This window comes from Podarcis muralis, chromosome 5 (assembly GCF_964188315.1).
Source record: "Podarcis muralis chromosome 5, rPodMur119.hap1.1, whole genome shotgun sequence".
NCBI lineage: Eukaryota > Metazoa > Chordata > Lepidosauria > Squamata > Lacertidae > Podarcis > Podarcis muralis.
This window is the reverse complement of record NC_135659.1, coordinates 86,713,192-86,727,456: the sequence shown is the minus strand read 5'-3', so window position 1 is coordinate 86,727,456 and position 14,265 is coordinate 86,713,192.

Below are 14,265 nucleotides of genomic sequence, written 5' to 3'. Positions count from 1 at the left end.
ATTGTGGAGTTAGAAGGTAGCCTGAGGGTCACCTAGTCCAACCCCCTGCAATGTAGGAAACTCAAATAAAGCATCCATGACATATGGCCATCCAACATCTGCTTTAAAACTTCTAATGAATGGGAGCCTGCCACCTTCTGACCATTCCACCCTTGAACAGCTCTAGAATACCTCTATATTCAGTGAAATATCTTAGCTCTGTGGGGATTTCCCACCCATTTCTTGGTGAGGATTCCCCTCCTCCCTGCATTGCGTGTGAGCAATTATCATAATTCCTATTAAAGTCGGTGGTTTTGGATCCTGGCTAACTTAAGAACATATGAGCCCTGCTGGGACAGGTCAGGTGCCCATCTACTCTCACTTAGCATTCTGTTCTTTCATCAGCCAGCCAGAAGCCTGAGGGAATCCCACAAGCAGCCCCTGAGGGCAGCAGCATTCTGCCCACCTTCAACTCCCCGCCATTGGTATTCCGAGGATGTGGAGCAGGGCTCAACAAACTTTTTCAGCAGGGGGCCGGTCCACTGTCCCTCAGACCTCGTGGGGGGCCGGACTATATTTTGAAAAGCAAAACAAAAATGAATTCCTATGCCCCACAAATAACCCAGGGATGCATTTCAAATAAAAGGGCACATTCTACTCATGTAAAAATACGCTGATTCCTGGACCGTCTGCGGGCCGGATTTAGAAGGCGATTGGGCCAGATCTGGCCCCCGAGCCTTAGTTTGCCTAGCCATGATGTAGAGCCTAACCATCATAGCTAGTTGCTAAATGTAGCCTAATCCTCCATGAGGGTAAATTCAACTAAATTTGGATCCAACCCAGTGGGGTATTCCTGTAAGAAATTCCTGCTTTGAAAGGCTGTTGTACTTTTTATTAAAGGTGAGCTCCTTACAACTTCAGAAACAATATCCCTACTTTCATACCTCATGAAACTATAAGACTGGCGATACTAAAGTATTTTAATTGCTAGGTAAGGCGTAACGCATGCTGCAGATATTAGCCGAAATCATGTTCTTTTAATTATATGGTCCTTTCAATTTTATGGCTGTGGTTTTGTTTTGTCTTTTGCATCCCATCTCTATATTTACTCCGTATTTTCAGAGAGATCCCAAGATGTCTCAGAATAATCACTGTGCTTAATTGGAGCTAAATTATAACGCGAGGCGTCTGGCTGCACTGTTTCTCTGTGATAGATCTACAATTGTTTCTATGACATTGAGCACGATCTATAGAAGGAAGCAGTTTAGTCTTCAGCTGGAGACATGGAAACATGTTTTAAAATTCTGTTGGCTTTCTTTGTGAAAAGATGTGTATTCCAGAAGCGTTTCCACACAACACTTTTCAAACTTGCTCTTTTCTCCTTTTTAATTGTAATTGGGTTTTATTTATTTTTTTAGAATGTTTTAACTTGTTTTAGAATGTTTTTGCTTTGTTTTTAAATTCTACTTCTGCTTACCATCCTGGCCTCCTTGGGAAGGAAGGGTGGGATATATAACCACTTAATAATGATACAAGTGGGGTTTTGTTTTTTTACATGGCTTACATATATTGAAACACTATTTTCACAACCCCCAAACAGTTTTCAATCATACTGAGTCCCTCCTTGAGAAGGGGGACCAACTGACAGCTTTCCAGTAAACACAACAAGAGTTACATGGGGATATTCACAAACTTCCAAAATCCATTCAAACTATTGAGTGCATATTTTCACCTGTATCCAAGATTATGGGCTCTTCGTGTCATAAAAGCTACCTAGAGTATGAGATAACTAATCTGTATTATTATTATTATTACCTCGGGTTACAGACGCTTCAGGTTACAGACGCTTCAGGTTACAGACTCCGCTAATCCAGAAATAGTACCTCAGGTTAAGAACTTTGCTTCAGGATGAGAACAGAAATCATGCGGCAGCAGCGGGAGGCCCCATTAGCTAAAGTGGTGCTTCAGGTTAAGAACAGTTTCAGGTTAAGTACGGACCTTCGGAACGAATTAAGTTCTTAACCTGAGGTACCACTGTATTATTATTATTATTATTATTATTAATACCCCAGCCACTCTGGGCGGCTCCGAACAGAATATTAAAAACACAATAAAACATCTGATAAAGAATAGATCTTACTGGCCCTTTTTCCAGCTGGCCTGGGAGGTTAGGACCCTGGCTGACTGACTTTCCATCTACAAAAGCTGAGGCTGCTGAACAGACTGTTGGGCTGGGGTATTGGTAAGGGCTTTTCTTTTGTTGCTGATACTATTTTTTTGCTGTTGATATTATTATTTTGCATCTTTATCTTTAGATATTATTTAGATATTATGATGCATATAGAAATTGTTCAGTTTGGTTGTGTACTTTTTACGTTTTTTATCGTTTATGACTAGTTTTGTTGCGTTTGCAACTATGGTAAATGTTTTCGTATTGTAAGCTGTCTTGAGCATGGTTTTAACCATGGTAATGCAACATACAAGCAAAATGATGGTGTCGATGTTGATAAAGAAGTTGTAGAAGTCAGTCAGCAACATAGCTGTCAACTTTCAGATTTGAAAATAAGGGATCAGCAGCCTCACCTGTCCCAGGGACAGTCTACGGGATATCTAACAATCCAGGATAGCAGTAGGAAGCAGCAGCAAATGGCGCTGGAATAAGGGAATTTCCCGCAAAAAAAGGGAAGGTGGACAGCTATGGTCAGCAAGGCCAGTGGTCAGGGATGATGGGAATTTTAATATTCTTCAATATCTGGATGGCCACAGGTTCCCAATTCCTGATTTAAATGCAGAGTCTTGACTGTGATTTGTTCTTACAGTCATTTTACCAATGAATAAAAATTAAAAGAGTGTTCCGGTGCCTCCGCTGCTCATTTATTTATATTGCACCATTCCTCCAAGCAGCACAAGCTGTCCTACATGGTTCTCCTCTTCCCCACTTTATTCTCACAACAACCTTGTGGGCTCCTTAGTAAGAGCAGGAGGCTTCTTTAGATAAGACACTGGCCTGATCCTGCAGGCTCTTCATGATGTCACAGAGCCAGGATCCTGCTCCTCTGCACTCTGTGCACTGATTTGCAGACAAATATGTTTTCTTTACCATTCATACGTGACTTTGTCTAACTGTTTAAAGACCTGGCATCTTGTCTGGAAAATCACGTGCCATATTCAGCACTTAATCAAACCCTTTGTTCTCTTTGCACCTTGTGCTGAAAGAGGTAGTACGTCAGCAGATTCCCATTTTCCCACACACACAGGTCTAGCCAATTGATGGCTCTCCTTGATTCCCAAATCTGTTGCCCTGGCTTCATTCTGTTTCTATTTGTAATTAATATAAGCGAAAATCTGATTCACCAAATGGCGTCTTTCTTTCTTTCTTTCTTTCTTTCTTTCTTTCTTTCTTTCTTTCTTTCTTTCTTTCTTTTGATTGGACAATGTAATAATCCTCTTTTAAAGAGAATGAATCATTTTACCCACTCTCAATCTGTGTGTCAGCATTCAGAGTAGCCCTATTAAAAGTCTGCTGCAAATCGTTCTTAAACCATATTCCTACCCACTCACAAGAAACCTTTCAGGAGACAGACGTTTGCATGGAGTTTAACCCTCACTTTGCACCTCAAGGGTTATCATTGTCTTCCTTGACCAACAAGGAAAGAGGCTACCCAATGATAATACAGGATTTCTGGAAACAAGTGCCTCCACCTAAAACTTCATGAATGGACCCAGACAGGTGCCAAAGGGTCCTCAGGTATCTAAATAAGCCACATTAACTCAGTGTGGGGCTTTCAATGCGGCTGCCCCAGACACCCACTATTGGCACTTTCCGGAAACAAATTGCACATGCTAAGGTCCTGGTTTCTTGGGTAAAAAGCCACATAAAAATGGCTCCCATATCAGCATACTTTGTAGGACACGGAGCAGACACTCTTCTGTATTGTACTCAGAACAATTCATGAAAGTATAGCAGGAGTGGGATCATACACCAGAGCACACAAAGACAAGCATCACATGCCCTCAGGGCCGTCTTAAGCATATCCGGCACTGTGGTGCAAAGCTCCCTCCCCATTTCCCAGAGTTTTTTAGGGAGGACGGTGCTACCAGTGGGGCTGGAGGAGACGGGCAGCAGCTGGAGGGTGGCTCCTCTGGCAAGGAAGAGGCGGAGGCTGGACGCGGCACCTCCTGACTCAGCTAGCCACTTTGTGCAGTGGTGGCCACAGCAGGCGGAGGCTCCGGGCACGGTGCTGCTTCGGCGTGGCATGGTGGAGGTGGGCGAGGGCGGCGAACTGATGCTGGGAGGTGCTGCATCCAGCCTCCGCCTCTTCCCTGCAGCCCTCCGGAACTTGGCGCCCTGGCGCCCTGGCGCTCCACGCCACTAGCCTCTATGGGTAAGACGCCCCTGCACGCCCCTAAACACACACCTCATACATGCCAAGGCAGGACACACACCACATATAAACCAGAGTACACATGTAGACACACACACACACACACACACACACACACACACACCCATTGTATACACAAGAAAGTGCCCTCTCATCCCTACTCCTCATCAGGTTTGTGTAGAACCACAGAGGAAAAGAGGGATATTTCCCTTCCCAGCACCACAGGGAAATCACCCCCTCTTCATATCCATCTCCTGAAGAGGGGCCAGGGTGATTTTCCTCCCCACTATGGTGCTGGGCTATTAAGAGCAGTTCCTTTCAGCCCAGCCCAGATCACTCATCCTTACAGCAGTTTCAGGGGAATTTTCCATTGATATTCGGGTGCAGGAAGTTCCCTGCACACACCCCTAGTGGGTGCTGTTTTTCAAAACGGCAGCACCCACGTAGCAGTTACATGAAATATAACCATGCATTTCATGTGTAACCTAGCTTGCCCCTTCCCAGCGTTCTCAGTACCTCCTTGCTATTATTTACTTATTAATCTGTTTACTTAAAGGGCTTTCTTTTCCAACAGCTAACTCAGAATAAAACTGAATTAAAACCCAATACATGCGTACCTACTGCTAGTTTTTGTGTTTGCTTTCAAGGGAGGCAGTAGGCTGAATGCCGGGGGGCCCTTCTGTTGTTGTTGTTTAGTCGTTTAGTCGTGTTCAACTCTTCATGGCCCCATGGACCAGAGCACACCAGGCACTCCTGTCTTCCACTGCCTCCCACAGTTTGGTCAAACTCATGTTCGTAGCTTGGAGAACACTGTCCAACCATCTCGTCCTCTGTCGTCCCCTTCTCCTTGTGCCCTCAATCTTTCCCAACATCAGGGTCTTTTCCAGGGAGTCTTCTCTTCTCATGAGGTGGCCAAAGTATTGGAGCCTCAGCTTCAGGATCTGTCCTTCCAGTGAGCACTCAGGGCTGATTTCCTTGAGAATGGATACATTTGATCTTCTTGCAGTCCATGGGACTCTCAAGAGTCTCCTCCAGCACCACAATTCAAAATCATCAATTCTTCGGCAATCAGCCTTCTTGATGGTCCAGCTCTCACTTCCATACATCACTACTGGGAAAACCATAGCTTTAAGGGCCCCATCGAATTCTTGGAATAGCCAAGCTAGCTTCTTGGTGAGGTGCTACCTGGGTAATGGGCCATTAAAGGGAACAAAGAAAGGGGCTCTGTGCAAGACCGAAACTGGGTAAGGCCCCCTCCCTCACCTTGCAGGGGGTCAGAAGGACAAAGGCAGAATTGAGAGCAGAGAGTTGAGTGATAGGAGCTAGAAGCTGGAAGAAAAGCAGCAGGCTGGGAAACCAGAAAGAGTCAGAGCAGTGTTTGATTTCTGTCTGCATCCAAGGCTGTGGCTATGGAGAAACCAAGGCCCCGTTGGTGTGCTAATGCTGGGAACCCCTTCATCATAGGCTCTGGTTGTATATATGTATAAATAAGGCACATATAAATACACCACAGCTTCTGCTGTACGTCATTCAGTGGTCCATCTAGTCTAGCATCCTGTTCTCACAGTGGTCGACCAGATGTCCATGGGAAGAATCCCACAAGAAGGACCTGAGCACAAAAACACTCTCTCATCCAGCAGTTTCCAGCAACTGGTATTTAAGGACACACTTCCTCACACAGTGGAGGTAGAACATAACCATCAGGGTTGGATTAGTATTAACAACAACAACAACAACAACAACAACAACAACAATTTATTATTTATACCCCACCCATCTGACTGGGTTTCCCCAGCCACTCTGGGCAGCTCCCAACAGAATATTAATAGTAATAATAACAAAGTGATAAAACATCAAACATTAAAAGCTTCCCTCAACAGGGCTGCCTTCAGATATCTTCTAAAAGTCAGATAGTTGTTTATTTCCTTGACATCTGATGGGAGGGCGTTTCACACGGTGGGGGCCATGGCTGAGAAGGCCCTCTGCCTGGTTCCCTGTAACCTCACTTCTCACAGTGGGGGGAACCGCCAGAAGGCCCTCGGAGCTGGACCTCAGTGCTGGACCTCAGTGTCCGGGCTGAACGATGGGGGTGGAGACGCTCCTTCAGGTATACTGGGTCAATGCCGTTGAGGGCTTTAAAGGTCAGTACCAACATTTTGAATTGTGCTCGGGAACATACTGGGAGCCAATGTAGGTCTTTCAGGACCAGTGTTATACAGTGGTACCTCAGGTTACAAACACTTCAGTTTACAGACTCCGCTAACCTGGAAGTAGTACCTCAGGTTAAGAACTTTGCTTCAGGATGAGATCAGAAATCGTGCTCCAGTGGCACGGCAGCAGCGGGAGGCCCCATTAACTAAAGTGGTACCTCAGGTTAAGAATAGTTTCAGGTTAAGAATGGACCTCCAGAACAAATTAAGTTCTTAACCAGAGGTACCGCTGTATATTATATCTTATCCCCCCTTTTAAAGCTATCCAAGTTGATGGTCATCACTGCCTCTTCTGGGCAGTGTCTGTCCTAAACCTTCCAACATTCAGCTTCATCAGGATGTCTATGAGTTTTAGTGTTATGAGAGAGAGAGAGATAGAGAGATAGATAGATAGATAGATAGATAGATAGATAGATAGATAGAGATAGAGAGAGAGAGAGAGAGAGAGAGAGAGAATCTTTTTTCTGTGCTGCCTTTTAAACTGTTGCTATTTTAAATTGTTGTGACCTTAGAGTGAAGGGTGGGTAAATTAATAATAATAATAATAATAATAATAATAATAATAATTCTGCACCATACCTTTAAAACACATGTAGTACATTTTTAAGCATATGGTTCCCCCCCAAGACTTCTGGGAATTCTAGTATGTTAAGAGTGCCTGGAATTGTAGTTCTGTTGTGGGTAAACTACAGTTCCCAGGATTTTGTTGTTGTTGGAAGCCATGTGCTTCAAATGTGCATTAAATGTGCTTTAAACATATGGTGCAGATATGACCTAATGCCATTTAGTGAGTTTGTGGCAGAGAAAAAAAATATCTACCTGAGGCCTCCTGATTCATAGCTCAGTTTCTCAGCCACTATGCTTCGCCAGCTCTGTAAAAGAAAGTAACATCCAAACTCAGAAACTGGGTGTTGCTGTGATCAGCAGTAACTCGGACTTGTGTTGCTCATGTTTCCTGAACCCCATCTTCTTACCTGCCCAGGTGTAGCTGGTTTATCCTTTAATGGCTGGAGCCACCCAGTGACTCACTCCTTCCCTGTTGATCGGCATCCTTTCCTCCAGAATGGAAATTTACATAAGAATTCCATAAGATAAAGAACTAAGACGCTGCAATTAAGCGGCCTGGATATAATTTGCTTTCCATGGGCCCGGTAGCACTCTCTAAAGAGCTTGAGGGATCAGAAACACTAGGAACAAGATTGGCAAGCAGATGGCAAGATGTCTGCAAGCGGGTGATCAATAGGAAGAGCATGCCAGCTTATTATGCAACGATTTATTTATTTTAATTTTCCTCTGAGCCAGCCTCAGCAATATCTTCAAAACCAATCTGAAATAGCTTTCACTGTCTTTTCCAATGGCTCTTGGACACTAGTCTGGTGTTTCCCAAAACGTCCGACACCTCAGGTAAATTTTATCATCACCCCATAATCTAATTCCAATTCAGTCCTGTCCTTTATGTAGCCAAAATGGAAAATCTATGTACAAGATGAGGGTATCAACAGACACAGGGCAACCTTGAACTCCAGCAAATCTCTGGGCGGGGGGAACCTTGAGGAACGGAACTCTCAAAACAAGCCAATGAGGGCTGAGTTTGTCCAGGGATCACAGAATGCTCACCCGCACCTTTAGGGAGAGAAACATGCTCAGTGGGCATGGAATACTGGCTGAGCCTGCATGCACCCCACACATTTTAAGCCCATTGAATTGTAGTTTGCCACCTCTACAATTCCCAGCACCTGTAACAAACCACAGTTTCCAGGCTTCTTTTGGGGGAGGGGAATGTGTGTTTTAAACGTGCTTTAAATGTGTGGGGTGTATGCTGAGGAGAGGGGAGGAGAAAGGGTGGGGAGGAAAGGTGGAATGGAGCAGCTGGATCCCTGAACAGAAGCACTCAGCACTGCAGAGCCCCACTAGTCTGTACCAAATGTGAATTCAAGTCATTTAGCCCCTGTGAATTTCGCGGCAAGATATACCGTATTTTTTGCTCTATAAGACTCACTTTTTCCCCTCCTAAAAAGTAAGGGGAAATGTGTGTGCGTCTTATGGAGTGAATGCAGGCTGCGCAGCTATCCCAGAAGCCAGAACACCAAGAGGGATTGCTGCTTTCACTGCATAGTGATCCCTCTTGCTGTTCTGGCTTCTGAGATTCAGAATATTTTTTTTTCTTGTTTTCCTCCTCCAAAAACTGGGTGCGTCTTGTGGTCTGGTGCATCTTATAGAGCGAAAAATATGGTAATTACCAACAAATAAGATAGTGGTTTCTACATACCCAAGAACTCCTGAGGTGTGCAGATACATGTACATTTGTAAATTAATAGAAAAGGAAAATAAAAACCCAAAGGATAGCTGAACATGCTCAGTGGACTTAAGGTAGCATGGAATGTTCAGTCATCTAAAGGGAGAAAGAGTGACTCGCTTTGCTTGACTCCTTAGAGGAACGCATGGCTATCTGGCAGCAATCCTGAACAGCAGCACTCCTCTTTGGCGGCAGGGTGGGGGTGAAGATATACTGCAACATTTTGTTGCAGATCCCACTTCAACATTAGGGTGCAACTGACTCCTGCACCTCACACAACTGTCTCGAGGTGATGTACAATAAAATGTGAAAGAGGTGTGAAAGAGAAAGAAAGATCCAAGCATCGTGTGCCTATGTGATTCACTGTGATGAGCACTGAGTCATGCTGGAAAGGAACTGGCAGCATGCTCCGGCGCCTGGTCATTTGGCTACGCTGTTACATTGGGTGTGGTCCGGATGATGCCATCACAACTGGTGCAGAGACATGGCAGGTTTACTTGCCCAGTGGCGACTGTTTGTGAAGAGGACAGACCGAAGCAGTGACTCATGCAGAGATACAGTGGGCACCCTCTTCTGTGGATGGAGATTTCAGTTTTTTGTTTCAAGACTGCCAGCAGGGTTGGACACCCACAGGGAACTGCTGGGATCCTGGCACTCCTGTAGGACCCGTGGTGCTAACAGCTGCTGTGGGCTCCTACTAACTGTGCTTGTGAGTCACCAGTGTACAGTGATTATTGTTATAAATGTATTGTTATATTTTTACACAGGCCTCCATCTCTTCAATGAAAAAAGCAGAGCTCTAGCACTGTGTAACAGTGACATGTGCCATTCATAGAATACCTTTAGAATGTTTAAAATACTACTGCACATATGTAACATGAAGAACAACAATGCGATGTGAGATGCAATAGAATCCGAGACATGTATACTCAGAATTAGGCCCCATGTATGCTCAAAAGGGGGACATGGGTGGCGCTGTAGGTTAAACCACAGAGCCTAGGACTTGCCGATCGGAAGGTCGGCGGTTCGAATCCCCGCGATGGGGTGAGCTCCCGTTGCTCGGTCCCTGCTCCTGCCAACCTAGCAGTTCAGAAGCACGTCAACATGCAAGTAGATAAATAGGTACCGCTACAGCGGGAAGGTAAATGGCATTTCCATGCACTGCTCTGGTTTACCAGAAGCGGCTTAGTCATGCTGGCCACATGACCCGGAAGCTGTACACCGGCTCCCTCGGCCAATAAAGCGAGATGAGCGCCGCAACCCCAGAGTCGGCCACAACTGGACCTAATGGTCAGGGGTCCCTTTATCTTTACCTTTTATGCTCAAAAGGACTTATTGCTCTGTAAGCATGCAAAGGAGTGGGAGACCTTGAGTGGCATTCAGCTAAGTTTTACTTATCCATGTTCATTAATGCCAACGGATTGACTCTCAGTGACTTAGCTGAATACCACCCACAGTTATTGTGATGGATCCTATTTTAAAAATCTATAAGGGATGCTCTTAAAACAAGCAGGGTTTTTTGCTATATGAAACCTTGTTGAATCTCATGTGTCCCCCCTCCTTTTTCAAAAATCTTACACACAGAGAGAGAAAAAAAATCTGAAGGGGCATCCCAGTTTATTTTCCTAGATGGCTGAATGCAATATTTTCCCTGATTAGTGGCATCAAGTCTGGGAATACGCAGTGGGCCCCCCCTTCCCATACTATTTCCATATCCCCCCCCCAAAAAAAAGAAAAAGTGGGTGGGGGAAGGAGAAAACTACAAGTACAACCCTGATCAAATTGATTTAAACCCAGTTGAAAAAACACCCTAACCAATTATTCTGAGCCAATGGAAATTTATATGCATGGAAGGACACAACCAATTGAGAGGATTACAAAAATCACAATGATGTGTGATATAATTGCATGAGAGACTCAACCTGCAAAGCTTATTACAGAGGCTGAGGCTGGCCAGTGGCTGTCATTGCACAGGGTATTATACAATATCTTGGTCGGCAGTTATACAATGGAGGCTCTGTTAGGCAACCTGCTACCTTTCAGTTCTCAGCTGCATCTCTTCCTGCACCAGGAGGAAATGCGGACAGTGTGAGTTACTTCTGGCGTCTTCCTGCCTCTCTTTACCACGTACAACTTCTTGTAGGCTATCAGGATTCCCCCGCTCCTAGCAGAGGCTGTGCACCTTCAACAGCTGCACAACAGGCAGAATAGGCCTATTACTTCATACAGAGGGGAAGTTGCACCTGTTGAATTTCAGCCTGCCTTGCAGCCATTAAAGGCACAGATCTTCTATATGGGCAGGGGGGAAGCTGGCAGTTCTAAACACCCTGCCTAGTTTGCAAATGGTTGCCTCTCATCTTACCAGGCTGCAATTTGGGGATTACTAAATTGTGTGAGTTCCTGAAGTGGGGAGTCAGTTAGGCATGGCTTCCCTCACCTCTTCTTGCCTTTGATCTGCTCCTCTCCCTGCCCGCCCCACTGATGGGGCATGCTGTACCACTGACATACTCTATAAGAGGCCATATTTTTGCATTTCCTATTTCTGATTGAGACTATACACCCAGGGCTGTCTTAAGCATAGGCGGTGCCAGGGTGCAAAGATCTGCCTGGTGCCCCCCTCCCCCGGTTGCCCAGTCCCAGGCGCACAGGAGGGTGAAGCTGGCTGGCCACCTCAGCATCTCACTGGCTCGGTCGCTCCCGAACCCGAGGCGCAGAGCCACCCGCAGCAGAAGAGTCCGCTGTGGCGCTCCAACTGACAGGCGGGCTCTTCCCTGGATTCAACTCTCAGGCCCTGGACTCTCGGCCTGGCATCCCCGAGAGCCTGGCACTCGGGTGCCCCGCACCCCTAGCACATATGAGTAAGACGGCCCTGTATTCTCCTCTGTCTGCATTGAAGGAATCATAGAATCGAAAGGGACTCCAAGGATCAGATGGTCTAACCCCTTGCAATGCAGGAATCTCAGCTAAAGCACCCATGACAGACGGCCCCACAACTTCTGCTTGGAAACAGGAACAGTACTTCAGATGCCAAGTGGAGGGACACAAGACTGTATGGTCAACCTTTCCTACCCTGCAAACGGAAAACCAGAATGGCAGGGAGAATGGCATACCCTCCAACATTCCTCAGATAAAAACAGGGACATTTCTCACTCCCCACCCAACTGACGCTCCTTGACACCCATTTTTGTGTCCCGTCCCGTCCCCGAGCATTTCTTATCAGAATAAGGGCCATCACAACTACACTAATGGGACAAAGCACACACACCCTCCATCGTCCTGAGAAAACCCCGTAATCTTGATTTTGTTATTTGGTAGATTTACAAAAAGGAAAAACACACACCAATAAATCAATTTTAGAAAGAGGCAAGATTAGACACGGAGGCACAAAGCACTTTTTAATTTTAAAAAATAGAGACGCCTTATGTTCTGCTCTACTCCCCCTTTCTTCCCACCCAGGGCAGGCCTGCCCTTTGTCTGTGCATCAGACCTAGCATGTTGCACAGGGCTGGGTCTTGCCGGCCGCAGCCTGTCTTCCTCCTCCTCGCTTGCTCTCCAGCAGCTGCTATGAACTGACCAAGGGAGGAGGCTGGAAGCAGCTGCCATGGAGAGGATTTGATATCCCGCTTTACCACTACCCGAAGGAGTCTCAAAGCGGCTAACATTCTCCTTTCCCTTCCTCCCCCACAACAAACACTCTGTGAGGTGAGTGAGGCTGAGACTTCGGAAAGTGTGACTAGCCCAAGGCACATGTGGAGGAGCGGGGAAGCAAACCCAGTTCACCAGATTATGAGTCTATCACTCTTAACCACTACACCACACTGGCTCCTTGCAGCTGCCGCTGCTGTGGACAAGCTTATCCTGCTCCCTGACAGGGGCGCCATCTTGAATAAAATATTGTGACCCAGGTAAGGCCCACCATGCATAATCAATCACATGGCGCAAGGCACACACCACATTTGAATGGGAATGCCCATCAATTTCATGAGGGCCTGGTCCCCTCAAATATTTTATTGTGGGGGCCAAAGCCCCCATGGCCTCTAGGAATTAGCTCCTATGCTACAGTACCCGAGCTTGGCAGTAACAGTGCTGGAAGGGAAAATAGGGACATTCCAGGACCAAATCAGAAGCTGGGGTGCCTTTCGTAATTCTGGGAATGTCCATGGGGAATAGGGACACTTGGAGGGTGTGGAATGGATCTAGCCAAAGGTCGTCCTTGACACCTAATTTTCTGTGTGGAGGAATTTTTGTTGTTTTGCTTTTTCAGGAAGGAGCATGAGAACTCCTGCCTGCAATCTCAAGTGGTGCAATCCAAACACAGCCTCTTTTCTATGACTTCAGCAAGAACGAGGCCTGCAGCATCAGCTTGCTGAACTTCCCCCCCCCCGCCCCCCCCATGCCATTTCACATGCTACCAAGTGTGAGACTGCAATATGTGTATATGAATGCTTTCCATGTTCCTTCAGAGCTGCTGCCACAGGTTTTGCTGATCTTTACTTTAAAGCCACAAGAACGAGCTCAGTAATTTTTTTTTTTTGGGGGGGGGGGGACTCTTTGCCCAATAATAAGATATAAAGTTTCAGCTAGGAAACAGTCATACCTCAGGTTGAATATGCTTAAAGTTGAGCGCGTTCAAGTTGCGCTCCGCAGCAACCCGGAAGTAACGGAGCGCGTTATTTCCAGGTTTCACCGCTCGCATATGCACAGACGCTCAAAATGACGCCACGCGCATGTGCAGAAGAGGCACGTGCATGCGCAGACATGCCGTCGCTAGTTACGTTTGCTTCTGGATGCGAACGGGGCTCCAGAACCCACTCAAATACCCACTTAGATAAAGAAAAACAAGAAATGCAAAAATAATGACTGCTTATTAATAAAAAGGACTGTCCATGTGATGACTGAATGATGCCAATGGAGCTGTCTTCACAACATTGATGACAGTGCCTTTCACCAGCTTCATCTGTTTGGCCAGTTACAGCTGTTCCTGGACAGGGACAGCCTGACCGCTGTAGTCCATACATTGTCAACCCTGCGGCTAGATTATTGCAACGTGTTCTATATGGGACTGCCCTTGGGCTTGGTTCAGAAGCTCCAACTGGTGCAGAAGGAGGCAGCCAGGCTGCTGATGGAGGCATCTGGCTGAGGACATACAATACCAACTGTTAAAACACCTCCACTGGCTGCCCATCTACTGCTGAACGTAGTTCAAGTACTTGCATTCATTTACACAGCCCTGAACAACTTCCTGTGTTTGTGTGGGGATACAAGACAAGGACTTTTTGGTGATGGTCACCCAACTCTGGCACTCTCTGCCCCAAAAGCATGAATGGCAACATTGTTGTTGGGCTTCCATCCCTACCTGCTTTGACTGATTCCAGGCAGAGATGAATCTGATGTT